The sequence below is a fragment of the Phocoena phocoena genome, chromosome 1, assembly GCF_963924675.1.
Source record: "Phocoena phocoena chromosome 1, mPhoPho1.1, whole genome shotgun sequence".
NCBI lineage: Eukaryota > Metazoa > Chordata > Mammalia > Artiodactyla > Phocoenidae > Phocoena > Phocoena phocoena.
Genome location: NC_089219.1, coordinates 9,138,493 through 9,159,254, shown reverse-complemented (window position 1 = coordinate 9,159,254; position 20,762 = coordinate 9,138,493).

The window sequence follows — 20,762 nt, the reverse complement described above, 5'->3', positions numbered from 1 at the left end:
GACCCCAGGAAGGGCTCCGCGGGCCTGGGCAGTGAGGTCAGCCCGTGGGACCAATGGCACCGCCCGATGGCCAGTGGTCAGGACACCTCTCCCCCAGCTGCACTGCCTGCAGAATGGAGCTGGTTCCAACCGCTTCCTGTCCGCGCCCGGTGCGCGGGAAGGGAGGGGGCAGAGCCCCCCAGTCCCGGCGCCGTCTGGCCCTCCAGGCTGCATTTTTCCTTTTGTGACTGTCCCTTTGCCTTCTGTGCGTTCTTTCTGCTCCATTCTGGGGGTGTGTGTGTGGGAGGGGGATTGGGGGTTGCTCAGAAGAAGCGACCGTCTTGCAGCTGGGGCTCCCAGGCCTGGGCTGAGAGTGTGAGCCAGTGCGAGGCCTGGGCCTCCAGGTCAGGGAAGCCCACTGCACTGGGCTTTCTTTCCTTGTCTCCTTTGGTTCCTGGGCTTCCTCTCAATCTTCATGGAGGTGGCTGCCAAGGAAGCTGGGGGTGAAGCTTCGTGGGCCTCGGGCTCTGAGACGCCTTTTCTCGCTCCCTCCCCAGCGCCCTGGCCTGGGGTCCAGGACTTCGTCATTTGCCTTTGCTCTTGTCCCAATGCTCTTGTCCCAAGCTGTTTTCTCGGGCAGGGAAGGTGGCAAATTGGATCCTGTCACCATACCTGTCTGGATTCCTTTAACGATTGCTCGCGGCCCTTGGGTCTAAAAGGCCCACGAGGTCCAGCCCTGCCTACCTCTCACCCCACTCCTAGCCACATGGCCTCTGTCCCATTCCCTAGCTTGCCAGGTTCCTTTGATGAGGCCTGCCCACCTCTTCTTGCCCTGCTGAGCTTCGTACTCTCAATTTCAATGTCACTTCCTCAGAAAGGCTTGCCCAGACCTGACCCCAGGTCAAAGCTCCTTTCTCTCTGTGACCCTGGTCCCTGTGCTAATACTCATCAGGCCCATTGCTTGTGGCCCCACTGGGATGGGAGCCCCGTGGAAACTGAGCTACAGAGCTGCTTACTTCTGTGACCCCAGCGCCTGGTACAGAGTAGCTGCTCGAAAACACCTGTAGTCAAGCTGCCATGGAACCCGAGAGGGCAGTGCCCTGGTCTCTCTTGGGCAACAAGGCTCTAGAAGTCAGGGAAGTGGCTGTGTCCTTCTGCAGGCCAGCTGCTTGGGTGAAGGAGGATGGGTGCCCCGAGGGAGGCCTGAAGGGGACGTCGGGGGAGGGCGCAGCTGGAACAGGGGCTGCCGCAGTGTCCACAGGGCTCACCCACGGTGGAGACTTGTCACTTACCGGCCAGCCCAGTTCCCCTCTGAACCCGCACCGTCTCCCCCGGGCGTCTCTCAGATGTGAGGACTGGTGGCTCAGAGACTGGGGGGACCCAGAGCCTGGCTTGAGGTGTGTCCCACCCCCAGGCCTCCTGTCGCCTACTTGGAAATACATGAAGCACTCAGAAATGATGTGTTCATTCACAGATCTCTGTTCAACTTGGTTTTAGCTGGACCTTGCTCACGGCTCCTTCTAAAAGACAGTTGTCCAGGCTGTCCGGTTGACGTCCATCACCTGGTTTAATTCCACCTGTTTCATGTGCAAAAGCATCCTGGTTTGGACCTTAGGTTACATGATTATGCCATTAGGTCTATATATGATCATATAGAATCATCTCTAAGATAATTTGATAATTAGTAATTGTGTAGCTTAATCATTTAAGTAAAAAAGCAGAAAAATGCAAAATGCTAGAGCACAATTAGACACAGACATGTGCGCTCATGTGTGGATGAGATATCCGTGGAAGGCGATGGAAGAAATTGATGAGGGTGTGTCTGGGAGGGGAGTAGAAGTGAGGCATGAAATCGGGAGAGATGCACCCTTTTCAAAGGTTTGATTTCCTTTTTAAAAAAATATTTATTTGAAAAAAATATATTTATTTGTTTACTTATTTATTTTGGCTGCGCTGGGTCTTAGTTGTGGCACTTGTAATCTTTAGTTGCAGCATGTGGGCTTCTTAGTTGCGGCATGCGTGTGGGATCTAGTTCCCAAACCAGGAATCGAACCCAGGCTGTCTGCATTGGGAGCGCGGAGTCTTACCCACTGGACCACCAGGGAAGTCCCTGATTTCCTTTTTATTACTGTGAACATGTGTTACTTTTTCTCAAACAGTAAAATTAAAGAAAACAAAAGGCTGGTCATCTGCTATGACCTCCTCATCCCCACTCTGTCCCCTACCCCAGCTGTGTTCCCAGTTTTTATTCTATGGTGTGGGGACTTCTGCTTGTTTTTTTTCTATCACTTATTTCTGGGTTTTGGCCAGAAACTTCGTTAGATCTGGCCTTTGCATTTAATAACGTAGCAAAGTAAAATAAACAAAAAATGTATTGGTCTTTCTTGACTACAAATTCCTTGAAACTGGGGACATTTTGGGGGTTCCTCTTGCTCAGCAGAGTGTCAGGATCATGGTCAGTGTTAATAGATGTTTGTTGAGTCCCGGGGGTGGGAGAGGACCCAGCCTGTCTCCCAGAAGCAGGAGGCCCCGGAGGATCTCTTAAGGGCACCGGGCATTGACTGTCCTCCCTACCAGGACGGCAAATACAGTCCCTCTGGTAACAGGTTCTGGTGGGAGCAGCCTGGGCCTGGTTGGGACTCTTACTGAGATGTGGGATGGGAGAACGATGTACCATATGGGGACAGGTTATTCTGTGCGGGGGCAAAGCCATCCTGTGTGATGGCAGCCCAGGCTCGCATCAGACTACACACTGCCCTGGGTCCCACGCGGGCTAAAGAATTCCTGGAACGTGGCAGAGCTGCTGACAGCACTTCACGCTCTGTGTGTGATCACCATGTGACTTCCTCTGGGAACCGTGTGAAGAAAAGTGTGCTGGGCGGGCCCCAGCACCTCGATCCTGAATCTCCAAGGTCTTCTTAGGCCCAGCTCTGAGAAACATGGCAGAGCACTGGGAAACAGGGCAGGGGGACCCAGAGATGAAATTCAGTCATGGTCAATAGCCACGTCTCTCGGTCTTCCCGGGACCATACGATAGAGTCGTACTAATAGTAATAATCACGATAACAGCTAGTTACTCAGGGAGTACAATGTCAAGAATTGTGCTGAGCGGTTCACAAGCACGATGTCACTCAATCATCGTGAAAACTCCATAGGGCAGACACTATTTTTACACCCATTTTACAGACTGGGAAAACCGAGGCTGGAAGATCCTGAGAGATTTGCCTAAGAGCATACTGTTGGTGGGTGGTAGAACTGGGATTTGGACCTGCGTGTGTCATTCAGACCTCCAGAGTCCAAGTTCTACTCCCAATGACTCACCTACTAGTGTTCCTACTAATCACATGGTCCTGACGAATTATTCATTACAGTAAAAACCATCCTGCCGCGAGTAGCCTGGGGTGGTGCTTACTTACAGTGATTGTATGTTATTTAGCAGTGCTATGTTAAAAATGTTAATGAGGGAGTTCCCTGGTGGCTGAGCCTGCACTCTAGAGCCCGCGAGCCACAACTACTGAAGCCCGTGTGCCTAGAGCCCATGCTCCGCAGCAAGAGAAGCCACCGCGATGAAAAGCCCGCGCACCTCAACGAAGAGTAGCCCCCATTCGCCGCAACTAGAGAAAGCCTGCGCACAGCAACAAAGACCCAATAAAGCAGAAAAATAAAAAGAAATTAATTTAAAAAAACACAAGAACTTGTTTTTAAAAAAAGGTTAATGAGCAGCAACCCAATGAAACTTCTAGAAACTGAAGCCTTACTTCAAGGGACCTGCTGAATGCTAGGGCACCTGCCCCGGAAGAAATAATGGAAACATGGTCAGAGGCTGCCTGCAGCTGGACAGGTCTGAGCTCCACGGTGGACCCACCCCTAGGAGCTGTGTGACTGTATTAGTCTGCTAAGGGCTGTTGTACAAAGCACCACAAACTGGGTGGCTGAAACAACAGAAGTTTCTTGTCGCACAGTTCTGGAGGCTAGAAGTCCAAGATCACGGTGTCAGCAGGGTTAATGCCTTCTGAGGGCTGCGAGGGAGGGTCTGTCGTGTCTCCCCTGGCTTTTGGTGGTTTCCTGGCAATCTCTGGCATTCCTCGCTTGTAGATGCATCACCCCATCTCTGCCTTTAGGTTTGAATGTGTGCATGTCTCCCCACAAATTTTTCCTTTTTTTGAGGACGGCAATCCTATTGGATTAGGACCCACCCTAAAGACCTCATTTACATTTGATTACCTCTGTAAAGACTTCCAAATAAGGTGATTCTGAGGTCCTGGGGTTTGGGACTTCAACATGACCATGACAGTGACCTTGGGTGAATCAGATATCAGCTCTGAACCTCAGTTTCCTTATGTGTAATATGGGGTTGGTAATAATCCCTCCATCGCAGAGTTGCTGTTTAGAAACGCAGCCCCCAGATCATAGTCGGTGCTCAGGAAAACAGCCACTTATTTCTTGTGTCCTTCCTAGGATGAGATCAGCCAAGGGGCTGCTAGTCAGGCTGTACCTGAATTTGATGCCTGAGGGAAGGGCGGGGCCTGGCGGGCCCTGGGGAGCCAGCCCTGGGGAGATGTTGCAGTAGTTTGTCGGCCTTTCCCTGAGCCATTTGGTACCTGAGGGTAGGATCCCTGCCCTGCTCTGGTCCGGGCTCCCAGGCAGTGCGTCGACTTGGCTTTTGCATCTCTGGGTGAGGCATTTGGAGGTCCAACTTCCAGGCTTGCCCCTGTGTTGTCCAGCTCAGGGCTTCTCAGTCTCGACACTGTTGGGATTTGTGGCCAGACAATTCTTTCTTGTGGGGTGCTTGGCAGCATCCCTGGCCTTCACCCACTAGAAGCAGGTGGTACCCCCTCCCTAGTCATGACAACCAGTAACGTCTTGGACATTGCCAAGTCTTTCTGGGGTCAAGACCACAGCCCTGGTCTAGCTGGCTGCCTTAGGAAGGGCCGGGATGCTTCTGCACCTCCCTGTACAATCAGGATCCCACACAGACCAGTCTGCAAGTAGGGATCTGAACAGCGCTGGGGACAGAATACCTCCAGCACGGAGGACCCACTCCATGTCCTGAGCAAACTGTCCTTCCTGATCCTGCGGCTGCAAGCCTGGCTCCCTGGGGTCATCTCAAGGTGACTGGGGCCTGGCCTAGGCACGGTGGCCAGGGCTTGGCTGTAAACAGGCAGCAGGAAGCCCAGAGCAGGGGTGGACTCGCAGAGGCCGGGCCAGGAGTAGGTGTGGACACAGTGCTGACAGGCCCAACTTATCAGGACTATAAGCCCAGGCTGTGGGCGAGCGGGTCGTGGGGCTTTATCAGCCGTTAGAGTGACAGAGTTTGCAACAGTCCTGCTGGTCGCAGGTGCTGACAGCCAGGAGCCCGGCCCAGCGGGGCGCAGCTCGGCCTCGGGTTCCCACTACAGGGCAGAAGGTGCACATTGCAGGGACAGGACAGGAGAGGAGAGGATGGCAAGGATAAAGAGAGATGAGCAGAGGACTTGTTGTTTCCTGCTTTTCTTGTCTTCAAAGACTTCAACTTGTGTGTACAGTTTCAAAGCTGATGCCTGCTTACTAAAACAAGTTAAATTATTTTAAAAGGGGTGGGACGTGTCGGGGCGCATTAGAGAGAGGCGGGAGGAGGTGAGCGAGAGAAGGGTGGGGAAGATGCCCCAGGACAAAATCCGAACCTCTTCCCCTACCCCGCCGCCTCCCTGATCTGTCCTGCAAAGCTGGGCTCTGCCCACTTCCTCCTCCCATAAGTGAGATGCTTCCCTTTGGCGTGTAGAACTGGTCAGAGCCTGCGGGACGTGCTCAGTGAATGTTAACTAGTTCTTGTTAGTTAAGAAGCGGAAGCGGCAGCTTGCAGTAGCTGGAAGCGAGACCGTAGTTCCCTGACCAGGAGTCCTAACCACTAGACCACAGAGGCCAGCAGCTAGGGCCTAAATCCCCCGTTCTTGCCTGCCTTGTCAAGGAAGAATTCAGGCAAGGAGGCAGAAGGTAAAGAGAAAGGTAAAAATTTATTGGGAAAGCAAAGGACATGCGGAAAGACGCACGGGCAAACTCAGAGAGAGAGTTTGCGCCTTTGGGAAGTTTAAATCCTTTATAAGGGGGCTGTTTTCTGGGCTAAGCCAGGGCATTTCTCTCTCCTCATGTGGCCTCAGGGCTTTTCCAGGTGGGCTTGAGACAGGCTGGGACCTGGGACCTGGGACTGTTCGTTGCAGGGCTTGCACCTGGACAAACATCTCCTTGAGCAACAAAATACAAAGAAACTGTAAGGGACTAAAAATAACCGCGTGCATGCATAGTTGGGGCAAACTATGGACAACAAGATACAAAAAGACCAAAAAATAAATAAATAAATAACCCAACTGCCACTTCTGAAGAGCTGGGAGCAAAAATCGGGTGTCAGGAGCAAAAGCGGGGTACTGCGCGTGCTCCCTGCACACACCACCACCACCACCACCACCAAAGGGGCGGGCAAAACACCTAAGCCACCTCTCCAGCCCCACCCCTGGACACACCCCTACCCTCATGCCATATAAGGAAGCAGCTGGCCCCCACCTCAGGGAGTGAGCAAGGGAAATTGTTACTCGTTTTTTCTCCTCCCTGCTGCAGCAGGGGTCTCAATAAAGCCTTGCCTGAATTTCTTGTCTGGCCTCTTATCAATTTCTATTGATTGGGGAAGGCCAAGAACTCTGGTATCAGGCTAGTCTGAGCTTCCTCACAGCATGGCAGACAGTCGCGGGGTTGTCGGACTCCTTACACAGCCGCTCAGGACTCCAGTGCAAGTGTTCTGCTGGGCAAGCAAAGCAGCAACTCCGTCACCTTTTATGACCCAGCCTGAGAAGTCACAGAGCTTTACTTCTGCCATAGTCACAAGCCTGTCCAGGTTCAGGAAGAGGGAACATGAACCCACTTTTCAATGGGAGGAGAGTCAAAGTCCCATTGTAGGAAGAGCATGGAGGGTGGAGGATCATGTGGTCCTCTTTTGAGATTCAATCTAGTAAGAGGGGGCACTGAAATCTGAATGCTGGCAGGCTGCCTCCTGGACCCTAAACTCTGCCTTGCTGTACTGTGTTGTCCCATTAAAGGCTAAGTCCCCCAGAGACCTAAGGCATAAACCTAAGGACACGGGAGCCCAGACCAAAGACGCTTTGCAAATACAAGATGCCCGTGCCCTTTCTTGGGGCTGCTGCAACAAAGTATCACAAACTGGGTGGCTTAAAACAACAGAAATTCATGCTATCACAGTTCTAGAAACTGGAAGGCAGAGATCAAGGTGTCGGCAGGGCCACGCTCTCTCCAAAGGCTCGAGGCTCTTCCAGCTTCTGGTGTTTGCAGGAAATCGTTGGTGTTCCTTGGTTTGTAGACACATAGCTCCAATCTCTGCCTCTGATTTTACATGGCTTTCTTCCTGCATGTCTGTCTGTATCTGTGTCTCTCCTCTTCTTATGTGGACACCAGTCACATTGGATTTAGGGCCCATTCTAGTCCAGAACGATCTCATCTTAACTAATTACATCTGCAAAGATCCTATTTCCAAATAAGGTCACATTCTGAGGTTCTGGATGGACATGAATTTTAGGGGACACTGTTCAGCCCAGTGCAATGACCCTTTCTGATTTTCCTGTCGTACCCTGGCTGTCTTCCTGGTCTCTCTCATTGCTCTACGCAGCCTTTTAAATGGGGGAGCATGGCTCCAGATCCCGGCCATGTCCAGGAGGATGCAGCTAGCCCGCATGGGGATGGCCACCTTCCCTGGGGAGTAGCATCGGGAGAAGAGCCAGCCAGGGCGACATCAGTGCCCTGCCAGCGCCTCCCTTACTTCCCACAGTGGGGCTGTCACAGGGCCTGCTTCCCGCACACCCAGCCCTGCTCCTGCGTCTGACCCTGCCCAGCACAGGGTGTCCTCTCCCGGAATGGCTCTATTAATATCCCTCATGTGGACGTTCCGGGACGGCCATTCATGAGTTCGTCCTCACGTGTGGGCCCCCCTCCACGCCATTCATGAGTGTGACCCTCCAGGCTGGGCTGGCTCCCTTCTCCTCTCCCGTGCGCTCTCTCGGTTCTCTGCTCCTTCCCTCCCTCCCCTGATCTGTTTCCAGAGCGATCTAAGCCACCGTGTACTTATTCTTGACAATGAGGCCACCGAGTTAGAGGCACTGTGTTTACATCTTATGCTGAATGAACAATGTCTGCCTGTATACGTGCCCTGCGCAGCCCTTCCCAGGGGCTTCAGTGTGAAAGGCGCCCCCTGCAGGTGTGCGAGCCGCAGTGGGAAGCCACTCTTGGCCCTGTGTGCAAGGTCTGCTCTTTCGCAGGTGTCCGTGAGGATCCCCGATCCCATTCTCCTGACCCTCGCGAAGAGGCTGTGAACTGCTGGAGGGCCGGCCACTGGCTGGCATCGAGATCCATGAACAGGCTCTTAGCATCTAACTCAGTGAATCTCATTCTTGGGCGTTTATCTTGAGTAAAATACCTAAGACCGTGGCTCTCGGTAAGGTGCAATTTTGCCCCCAGAGGACATCTGGCAACGGCTGGAGATATTTTTGGTTGTCACAATTTGGGTAAGGGGGTAGAGACCGGGGATGCCGCTAAGTACTCTACAACACATGGACAGCCCCCCCGACCCCAACAAAGGATTATCTGGCTCCAAATATCTATAGAACTGAGGTTGAGGAACCCTAATCTAAAAGGACAAAAAGCCTACATAGTTAAAGACTTTTATAGCAGCATTATTAAAACTAACAAAAAAAAATCTACACGCTATCAAATTAGAAAATAGTTAATTATATTCAGAATATCAAACTCAGAGAACTATAAAACAGCCATTTAAAAAGATAAATAGGACAGCTCTTTGGAAACATAGAGAAGTAACTTAAAATTAGACCTGAATATTATATGTAATTGTATATATGGATTCCTCAAACAGCTAAAGGAGCATTACTGTGTGGCTCACCAGCTCCGCTCCTAGGTATGTAACTGGAGAGGCGGAAACGTATGTCCACATAAAAACTTGTACGTGGAGGTTCATGGCCGTGCTATTCATAGTAGCCTAAGGGGGAGGCAACCCAAATGTTCATCCGTGGACGAGTGAATGAACAAAATAAACAAAACGTGATATGTCCACACGACGGGATATTATTTGACTATAAAAAGGAGTGAAGTACTGATATGTAATGCTGCAACATGGACGAACTTTGAAAACATTACGCTAAGTGAAGGAAACCTACCACAAGGGGTCACATAGCTTATGATTCCATTCGTATGAAATATTCAGAATAGGCAAATCTACGGAGACAGAAGGATTAGTGGTTGCTTAGGGCTAGAGGTGATGACGGGGGGTAGGGGATAATGGCTAAAGGGCATGGGGTTTCTCTGAGGTGATGAAAAAGTTCTAAAATTGTCTGTGATGGTGGTTGCATATGTCTGCGAATATACTTAAAGCTATTGAATGATACACTTTAAATGGATGAATTGTATGGCATGTGAATTACATTCAAATAAAGTTGTTTAAAAAATACAGACACACATGGATTAAAAGATGTAAATGCAAAAAGAAAAGTAAACATATATATGCATCATTCAGTCGTCACGTGTCTGGCGAGGCCCCTTCCATGTGTCCAGCCCTGCACCAGCCATTCGTTATGCATCTGACTCATATCTCGTGCAGCTCCCACCCCAGCGGGGGAATCAGACAAGCCATGGGTAATGAATTATGCTCCAGTGTGAGGAGCCTGTCCATAGAGGTCCATACCGGTCTCTGGGAGGAACAGGGAGGGAGGAAGCAAAGCTAAAGAAAGGTGAGGGGTGGGGTGTGAATGGCCGGGTCAAAGCCAGGGTCATGGTGAACATGACACCAAGCTGAGCAGAGCTCTCCAAGTCGTTGTGAAGGGCCTGGGGACTCAGGGCCTGTCTGTCAGTCAGTTCAACGGAGCAGCTTGTGCTGCAGAGGAGAAAAGTGGAAAGTGAGATGCGCCAAACTGTGGAGGGACTCAGGAGACTGGGGAGGAAGTCCGGGTGAAGGTGAGCAGAGAGCTGGGGGCAATAAGACCAATAGTGGGCAGCGGGGCATGGAGGGTTGTAAAGGGTTGAATGGTGGCCTCCAGAAAGGTATGTCTGTATCCCAGCCCCTGGAACCTGCAAATGTGACCTTACTTGGGAAAAGGGTCTTGAGATGAGATCATTCTGGATATGGGGTAGGCTCTCAAGCCAATGACAGGTGTCCCTATAAAAGAAAAAGAGAAGGTGATTTGAGACTCAGAGACCCAGAGGGGAGAAGGTGATGTGAAGCCAGAGGCAGAGATTGGAGGGATGCTGCCATAAGCCAAGGAATGAACACCTGGAGCCACCAGAAGCTGGAAGAGGCCAGGAAGGATCCTCCCCTAGAAACTTCAGAGGGAGCGAGACCCAGCCAACACCTTGAGTTTGGACTTCTGGTTTCTAAGAATGGTGAGAGAATCGATTTCTGTTGTTTCAAGCTGAGGAATTGGTGGTAATTTATTTTGGCAGCCCTGGGGAACTCATGCTGCAGTGAACACGAGGGAAGGCGTTTTCTCTCTCATCACCTTCAAGTCATCCTCAAAGCTAGAGATCGGGTCTTGTTCGCAGTGGAAGGTCCACCATCGAGGGTACAGCCAGGGGCCAGCTGAAACAGTTGCCACTCCAGTTATTTTAACAGAGAGAATTTAACATATAAAAATGTTAATTAGGCATGAAAACCTGAAAAATTAAGAGAACACTGGGTGTCAAGGAGGGAGACAGTGCAAGAAGAAGCTGTGCCCCCGGACCGGAGTAATGAAGGGTTGAAATGATTAAAACTAGAAGTTTGGAGGAGGGGCCTCATGGGGCTGGGACCCAGACCTCTGAGGAGGATGGAAAAGAAGCAGAAGAGGTCCTTGGGGCCAGCTCTTCGGAACAGGCAGGGCCACACTGAGTGTGAAGTCATGAGTCAGACAGCATCCCTCTTTGGCCTTAAACACCCCATTGGCCCCATCTTACTCGGAATAATTTTAGCCTAAGTCCTAACCAGAAGGCTCTGCTCTGTCCAGCCCTCACCACCTCTCTGAGCTCATTTCCTCTCTCTCTTTTCTCACCCACTCCCCTCCCTAATGCTGGCCTCTTCGTCATTCGTGGACATTCCAACACACTGTAAGGCTGCCCGACCCACTCTTCCTGTAAATATCATTGGGGCACCCTCTTCACCTCCTTCAAGTCTTTGCTCCAATGTCACCTCCCTGATGAGTTCTTCCTGAGCTTCCTGCTAACAACTCAACAACCCCTAACACAGCCGTCCCTCTTCTCTGCTTTATTTTCCTCCTTAGAATTATCACCTTCTAATATACTAAATATTTCAGTTATTTAGTTTTTTTAAATTTTATTTATTTTTATTTTTGGCTGCATGCAGGCTTTCTCTAGTTGTGGCCAGTGGGGGCTACTCTTCCTTGCGGTGCGTGGGCTTCTCATTGCAGTGGCTTCTCTTGTTGTGGAGCACAGGCTCTAAGCGCATGGGCTCAGTAGTTGTGGCTCGCGGGCCCTAGAGCGCAGGCTCATAGTTGTGGCGCCCGGGCTTAGTTGCTCTGCAGCATGTGGGATCTTCCCGGACAAGGGCTCAAACCTGTGCCCCCTGCATTGGCAGGAGGATTTTTAACCACTGTGCCACCAGGGAGGCCCATAGTTATTTGGTTGTTTTGGTCTATCTCCTTCTATTAGAACATAAGCTTCCAGGACTTCTCTGGTGGTCCAGTTGTTAAGACTCTGCGCTTCCAGCGCAGGGGACATGGGTTCAATCCCTGGTCGGGGAAAGATCCTACATGCTGCTTGGAGTGGCCAAGACAAAACAAAACAAACAGACAAAAACTCCCCCAAACCCCATCATCTTCCCAAAGACAAGGCTTTTGTCTCTAGGCTTTTGTCTCTTTTGTTCACTGCTGTATCCTCAGCACCCAGAAGAAAGCAGGCATTCCATGAATGTTTGTTGAGTGAACGAGTGAGTGAGAACTGTGCCCAGTTTAAATGCAGCTGCTATAAAAAGAGAGCGAGTGGCTCCTCACCTCTGAATGGCCCGGCTGCCCGGCCTGCCCTTCCCGCCCCTGTCAGGGAGCCGTCTGCTGGGCTTGCTCTGTCCTGGACAGAACTTGAGACTGGCCTGTCACTCCTGACCTGCGGCCATCTAGTGCCTCCAAGCCCCCACCAGCCCCGTCCAGCAGGAAGAGAGTGGGGTTTCCTGGGAGGTGTCGGCCAGAGCCTGCCAGCCCAGGGAGGAAAGCTTTGTACAGAGTATGTGTGTCACCCATCACCCTCCGAGCCTTCAGGTCCTAGAAACCTTGTGGGAGATGGTGGCTGAGAGTAGGTGACAGGCCAAAGGGCTGCCTTAAAATAAGTTCCTCGCAGGGCCTTGTGACTGTCCTGGCTTCTTCTGTCCCATTTTCGGGCCCGGGGTGTCTTCCTCCCCGTCACATAGAGGACTCAGCTGAACCAGCCCTGACCTGGACAGGCTGTGAGACTTGTCTGAAGAGCAGGTACAGCAGCTGTAACCAGGAGGAACAAGCACCCAAGGTCAAGTGTGTTGATGATGGCGATGAAGATAAAGGGTATCCGTGAGGGTGGTAGCAGAAAGCAGCAGACTTAGAATAATTCCAGGAGGTTTAATAAAGGGGGCTCTTGGGACTTCCCTGGCAGTCCAGTGGTTAAGACTCCACGCTTCCAATGCAGAGGGCGTGGGTTCCATCCCTGGTCAGGAAACTAAGATCTCACATGCCACGTGCCGTGGCCAAAAAAAAAAAAAGGAGGGGCAGCGTATGAAGGTGTGGACACAGAGTATAAAGGCCTGCACACAAGCACTATTTACAATAGCCAAGACATGGAAGCAAACTAAGTGTCCATCCACAGAGGAATGGATAAAGAAGATGTGGTACATATATACAGTGGAATATTAGCCATACAAAAGAATGAAATAATGCCATGCGCAGCAAGATGGATGGGCCCAGAGATGATCATACTAAGTGAAGTAAGTCAGAAACAGAAAGACAAATGCCATATGATATCCCTTATATGTGGAATCTAAAATATGACCCAAATGAATTTATTTACAACACAGAAACAGACTCACAGACACAGAAAACAAACATGGTTACCAAAGGGGAGAGGGAGAGGGATAAATTAGGAGTTGGGGATGAACATATACACACTACTATATATAAAATGGATAACCAACAAGGACCTACTGTATAGCACAGGGAACTCTACTCAATATCTTGTAATAAACTATAATGGAAAAGAATCTATCTATATAAAACTGAATCACTTTGCTATACACCTGAAACTAACACAACATTGTAAATCAACTCTATTTCAATAAAAAAACTTTTAAAAATAATAAATTAAAAAAAAAAAAAAAGGCCTGCACACAGAAAAACCACAGAGAATAGCGTCCAGGGGAAGCAGCAGTGTCTGGACCACCCCACCTAAGCTGGAAGCAGCCTGAGACCAAGAGGGCGGAGGGGGAGGGGGGGTGCCAACCCTAAGAGATGGGGCAGCTGGAGCTGGCAGACAACATACCATGACCTCCCTCTCTAATCTTACTCCCTGGGATATTCTGCTGCCTCCACCACCAGGTAGATCCAACACGAAGCCAGAGGGCACATAAGCCAGTCCATATAAGCCATAAAAGTCGGCCTCCTGGGGCACTGAGCAGAGTGAAGGATGCTGGGAAGCTCCACAGGGGCACAGTGAAGATTTCCAGCACAAAAGACAGCTATTGTTTATCAGGAAAACGTAGCCATCGAATAGATTAACTCAGTTAATACCTCTAAAGTATACTGGCAAGCTTAACAGTGAGCACCTGCCTTCACATCCCTACACACATCCTCTCCTACGTACATAAGGTCTACAAAGAACGCAGATACAACCACACATGACCCACTTCTTCAACATTATTAGGAGACAGAGAACTCAACAAACTGAAACTTACCTGTAAGCCCCAAACACCAAATTCCAGCAGAGCTACTTTGCCCTTGTAAATCTGTGGTTGGGGACAGCAGAGGAGGGAGGCTTAAAAGATACAGTAAAAAGAGGAGGACAGGAAGGGGGAGGACAGCAGAGCTCATAGACAAAATGTAGACAGAGTTGTTCCTAGAAGGAGTAAGTCCAGCTGTGTGTCCAAATACTGATCCTGGGTCTGGGACCTTGTGGTTCACGGCATCAACTACAGGGAAGGGGCTTGAAAGTGAGTAGGTCAAAGGTGGCAGCTTTGGGCTTTCCTGGTGGCACAGTGGTTGAGAGTCCGCCTGCCGATGCAGGGGACACGGGTTCATGCCCCGGTCCGGGAAGATCCCACATGCCGCGGAGCTGCTGGGCCCGTGAGCCATGGCCGCTGAGCCTGCGCGTCCGGAGCCTGTGCTCCGCAACGGGAGAGGCCCCAACAGTGAGAGGCCCCCGTACAGGAAAAAAAAAAAAAAGGTGGCAGCTTTGATAAAGCAGTGCTTTTGGGAGAGAATCCCATTAACAGACGTGGTGGCTTATCTCCAAGATGCTTGCCATCAATTCCTGCCCTTCCTATAGATGCATGCCTCTCTCCCGTTGTATTAGTTTGCTGGGGCTGCTGTAACAAAGTATCACGGATCAGGGGGCTTAAGCAACAGAAGTTCATTGTTTCACAGTTCTGGAGGCTGGAAGTCCAGAATCAAAGTGTTGGCAGGGTGGGTTACCTCTGAGGTCTGTGAGGAAAGGGTCTGCTCCAGGACTCTTCTTGGCTTGTATATAGATGGCTGCAACTCTTCTTGCTGCGACTCTTCACATCCTCTTCCCTCTACACATGTCTCTGTGTCCAAATTTCCCCTTTTTATAAGGACACCTGTCATATTGGATTAGGGCCCCCGCGAATAACTTCATTTTAACTTGATTTTTTTCCTGTAAAGACCCTATTCCCAAATAGGATCACATTCTGAAGTACTGGAGGTTAAATTTTGAGGCGACACAGTTCAATTCATAACCCCCACTGGAAGGTGGAATCCATTTCTCCTTACATCTGAGGGGGTCTGTGACTGTTTTAACCAATAGAAAATGATGGAGGACACACCATCCAGGCCTAGCTTATCAGAAGACTGGCAGCTTCCACCTTGGGGCCACTTGCTGTGGGGAAAACCACTACTGCTGGGAAAGCTCAAGGTGGCCACACGGGGAGGGAGATGGACTCGGCTGGCCTCCTTATTCCAGCCACTCCAGCTCAGGTAACAGCAGTGAATGAAGTCTTCAGACCACTCATCTCAGCCATCATCTTTTTTTTTTTTTTTTTTTGGCCCCGCTGCATGGCTGGCGGAATTTTAGTTACCTGACTAGGGACTGGGGATCGAACCCGCGCCCCCTGCCGTGGAAGCACAGAGTCTTAACCACTGGACCGCCGGGGAATTCCTGTCGCCTCAGCCATCATCTGAGGATAACCCTTTGAGGCACCTCAAGTGAGAGCAAGGAAGCTGAGCCTCACCAACCCCTAGGACCAGGAGACACAATAAAATGATGGTTATTTTAAGCCCCTATATTCTGTGGGGGGGTTGTTATGCAGCAAAAGGTAACAAAACAATAGAGAAACAGCCCTTGGAGACGCCGGCAGTGACTAGAGGGAAGTAAGGGGGTGTTAGGGTTGAACTGTGTCCCCTCAAAGTTCGTATTTTGAAGCCCTAACCCCAAGTACCTCAGAATGTGACTGCATTTGGAGATAGGGTCTTTAAAGGGGTGATTAAACTAAAATGAGGTCATTCAGGTGGGACTAATCGAATAGGACTGGTATCCTTATAAGAAGAGGAAATTAGGACACAGACATGCACAGGCAAAGACCACGTGAAGATGCAGGGAGAAGACGGCCACCTACAAGCCGAAGAGAGAGGACCTCAAAAGTAACCCACCCTGAATGTAACTTGATACAGCCACTATGGAGAACAGTATGGGGGTTCCTTAAAAAACTAAAAATAGAACTACCATATGACCCAGCAATCCCACTACTGGACATATACCCTGAGAAAACCATAATTCAAAAAGAGTCACGTGGGCTTCCCTGGTGGCACAGTGGTTGAGAGTCTGCCTGCCGATGCAGGGGACACGAGTTCGTGCCCCGGTCTGGGAAGATCCCACATGCCGCGGAGCTGCTGGGCCCGTGGGCCATGGCCGCTGAACCTGCGCGTCCGGAGCCTGTGCTCCGCAACGGGAGAGGCCACAACAGTGAGAGGCCCGCATACCAGACAAAAAAAAAAAAAAAAAAAAAAAGAGTCATGTACCACAATGTTCATTGCAGCACTATTTACAATAGCCAGGACGTGGAAGCAACCTAAGTGTCCATCGACAAATGAATAGATAAAGAAGATGTGGCAAGAACCTTCTGTCTAGTCAAGTTGTCCTTCAAGTATAAAGGGTATTGAAGAACAGGTTTGAAATCAACGAATATAGTTAACAGGTGCCCTTTTGGAGAAATCTGCTAGACAGTTAACTTGATCCAACCAAGAGGTAATTGGGAAAACCTAGGTTAAAAAGCTGATGGTGAGCATTTAATATATTTATATGCAGAGCAAAAACTAGAAGAAAGTTTGGGATATGGGTGGAAGAATAGTACCAATCAATAGAGAGGAAGTTTAATATATCAAAAGACACTATTTGTACCTTTCAATGCACATTAATATGAAAACCTAGATGAATAGATCAATTATTAGGGAAATGTGGTTTTCCAAGATTAACTGTGACTGAGATAAAATGAAATTTTAAATAGACCTATTTCTATAGAAGAGGCAGAAAAACTTTTCTACAAACTACCCCTGCAAAAACCCCAAAACACCAAAAAAACAAAACAGAAAACAAACAAAAAACCAGTCCCATGTTGTTTCATGGGAGAAATTCTACCACAACTTTAGAGTCAAGATAGTCCCAAGGCTCCATTCATTGTCTCAGAACACAGAAAATTAAAGGAAATTTTCCATTGTTTTTACTGATATAATTCATATCCAAAAATTTAACCATACATTTAGAATATTCATAAGGATGTGCAACCATCACGACTAGTTCCAGAACATTCGCATCACCCTGGAAAGAAACTCTGCTCCCATTAACAACTATTCCCTGCTCACCCTCTTCTTCCAGTCTCTGGCAACCACTAATCTCCTTCTGTCTCCATGGATTTGCCTATTCGGAACATTTCATATAAATAGAATCACATAATATGCGGTCTCTTGTGTCTGCCTCTTTCATTTAGCATGATATTTTCAAGGTTCATTTATGTTGTAGCAAGTATCAGTACTTTATTCTTTTATGAGTAGATAATATTCCTGTATGGCTCTGCTATGTTTTGTTTATCCATTCGTCTGTTGATGGACATGTGAATTGTTTCCACTTTTTAGCTATGATAAAACTGCCAGCCGCCTAACACAGGGAGATCAGCTCGGTGCTTTGTGACCGCCTTGAAGGGCGGGATAGGGAGGGTGGGAGGGAGATGCAAGCGGGAGGAGATATGGGGATATATGTATATGTATAGCTGATTCACTTTGTTATAAAGCAGAAACTAACACACCATTGTAAAGCAATTATACTCCAATAAAGATGTTAAAATTTTTTTTTCTTTTGTTGATGTTACCTAAAAAAAAAAAAAAAAGCTGCTATAAGCATTTGTATACAAGTTTTTGTATGGACATATTTTCATTTTTCCAGGGTATATGATTAGGAGTAGAATTACTGGGTCATGTGGTAACTCTATGTTAAACCTTTTGGGGAGCCACCATAGTGTTTTCCAAAGGAGCTACATCATTTTCCATTCCCATTAGCCACGTAAGAGGGCTCTGATTTCTGCACAGCGTTGTCAACCCTTGTTATTTTTCTTTTTAAAAAATTATAGGGCTTCCCTAGTAGTGCAGTGGTTAAGAATCCGCCTGCCAATGCAGGGGACACGGGTTTGAGCCCTGGTCCGGGAAGATCCCACATACTGCGGAGCAGCTAAGCCCGTGTGCCACAACTACTGAGCCTGCACTCTATAGAGTCCACGAGCCACAACTACTGAGCCCGCATGCCACAACTACTGAAGCCTGTGTGCCTAGAGCCCGTGCTCCGCAACAAGAGAAGCCACCGCAATGAGAAGCCTTTGCACCACAACGAAGAGTAGTCTCTGCTTGGCCCAACTAGAGAAAAGCCCGCACACAGCAACAAAGACCCAATGCAACCCAAAATAAATAAATAAATAATTTAATTTAAAAAAATTATAGCCATCTTAGTGCATAAAATCTCACTGTGGTTTTGATTTGCATAATATATATATTGTCTTTGGGGAAAAGCTATTCAAAATCCTTTGCCCATTAAAAGAAAATTGGGTTATTTGTGTTTTTATTGTTTTTTTAATTTTTTCTTTTTTAAAAAATGTATTTATTTTATTTATTTATTTTTGGCTGCATTGGGTCTTTGTTGCTGCACATGGCTTTCTCTAGTTGCGGTGAGCAGGAGCTACTCTTCATTGCAGTGCACGGGCTTCTCATTGCAGTGGCTTCTCTTGTTGCCGAGCATGGGCTCTAGGCGCCCTGGCTTCAGTAGTTGTAGCATGCGGGCTCAGTAGTTGTGGCACACAGGCTTAGTTACTCTGCGGCATGTGGGATCTTCCCAGACCAGGGATTGAACCCGTGTCCCCTGCATTGGCAGATGGATTCTTAACCAGTGCACCACCAGGGAAGCCCTGTGTTTTTATTGTTGAATTGTAAGAGTTCTTTATATATTCTGGACATTTAAATATATGATTCACAAATATTTTCACATTTTCTTGATAGTGTCCTTTGATGCATGAAATTTAAAAATTTTGATGAAGTCTAACTTATCTACTTTTTCTTCAGTTGCCTGTGTGTTAGGTGTTATATTTTACCTAATCTGGGAGAGAGAAAATAAATGTGGCAAAATATTAAATACTGGTTTTATCTGAGTAAGGGGTATGTGGGACTTCTCTGAATTATTCTTGGAACTTTTCTTTTAATATATTTTTTTATACAGCAGGCTCTTATTAGTTATCCATTTTTAACATATTACTGTATATATGTCAATCCCAATCTTTCTTATAAGTTGGAAATTAGCTCAAAATAAAAAGCAGCTGGCCTTAGAAAGCCTTCAGTACACTGGGAGTGTGGATGTCACGTGGTGTGATGTGTTTGTGGTATAGACAGGTCCATGCATTCCTATAGCCCCCCTGAATGACAGATACAGGCCTTATGCCCATCTCACAGTTGAATCACTGCCTTCCCGTGTGACCCTGGGTAGGGACCTTTATCTTTCCGGGCCTCTGTTTTCCCATCTGTAAAATGAGGAGAGGAGCCAGAGGCTACGTTTTCCAGGGCAAGCATGGAGATCCACTGGGGAGAGGAAGAAGAAGAGAGCTGGGGAGCAGTGATGGCCAGAGATTCCTTTCAGCAGCAGCAGCTCCTGTTTTTGGGGGGCTGACCTGACCCAGGGTGGGTTTTTTTTTTTTTTACTAAGTTTATTTATTTATTTTTGGCTGTGTTGGGTCTTCGTTGCTGCGCGCCGGCTTTCTCTAGTTGGGGCGAGTGGGGGCTACTCTTTGTTGCAGCGCGGGCATCTCATTGCCGTGGCTTCTCTTGTCGCGTCACAGGCTTTAGGTGCATGGGTTTGAGTAGTTGTGGTGCGCGGGCTCAGTAGTTGTGGCTCGAGGACTCTAGAGCACAGGCTCGGTAGTTGTTGCGCATGGGCTTAGTTGCTCCGCGGCATGTGGGATCTTCCCGGACCAGGGCTGGAACCCGTGTCCCCTGCATTGGCAGGCAGATTCTTAACCACTGCACCACCAGGGAAGTCCCTCTGGGGTGGGTTTAAGGGAGGGATGAACTTAAACTGCATCCTATTCTTTATTCCGCTCCTACCCAAACATTTCCTTTGCCCAGTGGGAGTGGAACCCTGTCCCAGGCAAGAAGGTGATGGTGAACTAAGTGTGCAGGAAAAGCAAACTCCACCCTGAGCTGGTGCTGAGCAGAAAGTTCTGAGAAGACATTAAGCTGTTTGACTACAGAAGTTTTAGAGAATGCTCGCTTGCAAAAGGAGCCCCACAGGACCAAGGGCCAAACATATGCCATATGCAGTTGTTTAATAAATGTTTGATGGTGAAGATGTCAAGTCCTAATGTGAAAGATCTCTAGGGAGAGATTCCCCAGTCTTTCTGGCAAGGACAGGATGGAGGCTCCAAGTGCCCTTATCTAAGATTGAGCCGCGGGAAGCACAGGGCGCAGAGATTAGAAAACAACCAGCAGGACTTCCCTCGTGGCACAGTGTTTAAGAATCCATCTACCAATGCAGGGGTCACTGGTTCGATCCCTGGTCTGGGAAGACCTCACACGCTGCGGAGCAACTAAGCCCGTGCGCCACAACTACTGAGCCTGCGCACTACAGCCCGCGAGCCACAACTACCGAAGCCCGTGTGCCTAGAACCCATGCTCTGCGACAAGAGAAGCCACCGTAATGAGAAGCCTGAGCACCGCAACGAAGAATAGCCCCCCCCCCCTCCACAACTAGAGAAAGGCCGCGTGCAGTAACAAAGACCCAACACAGCCAAAAATAAATAAATTTATGTAAAAAAAAGAGAAAAAAACAACCAGCAGAGCAGACAAAATTTCTTAGAGCTGGTACCTGCGTGGCACTCTCCCAAGCGCTGTATGCGGGTTAATCCCTTTGATCCTCACACAGGACCATATTGTTCCCATTTTACAGAAGGGGAAACAGCGGCACAGAGAGGTTAGTGACTTGCTCGAGGTGGCACAGAGGTATCTCTTAGAGCCGAGGGTGGGTTGGTG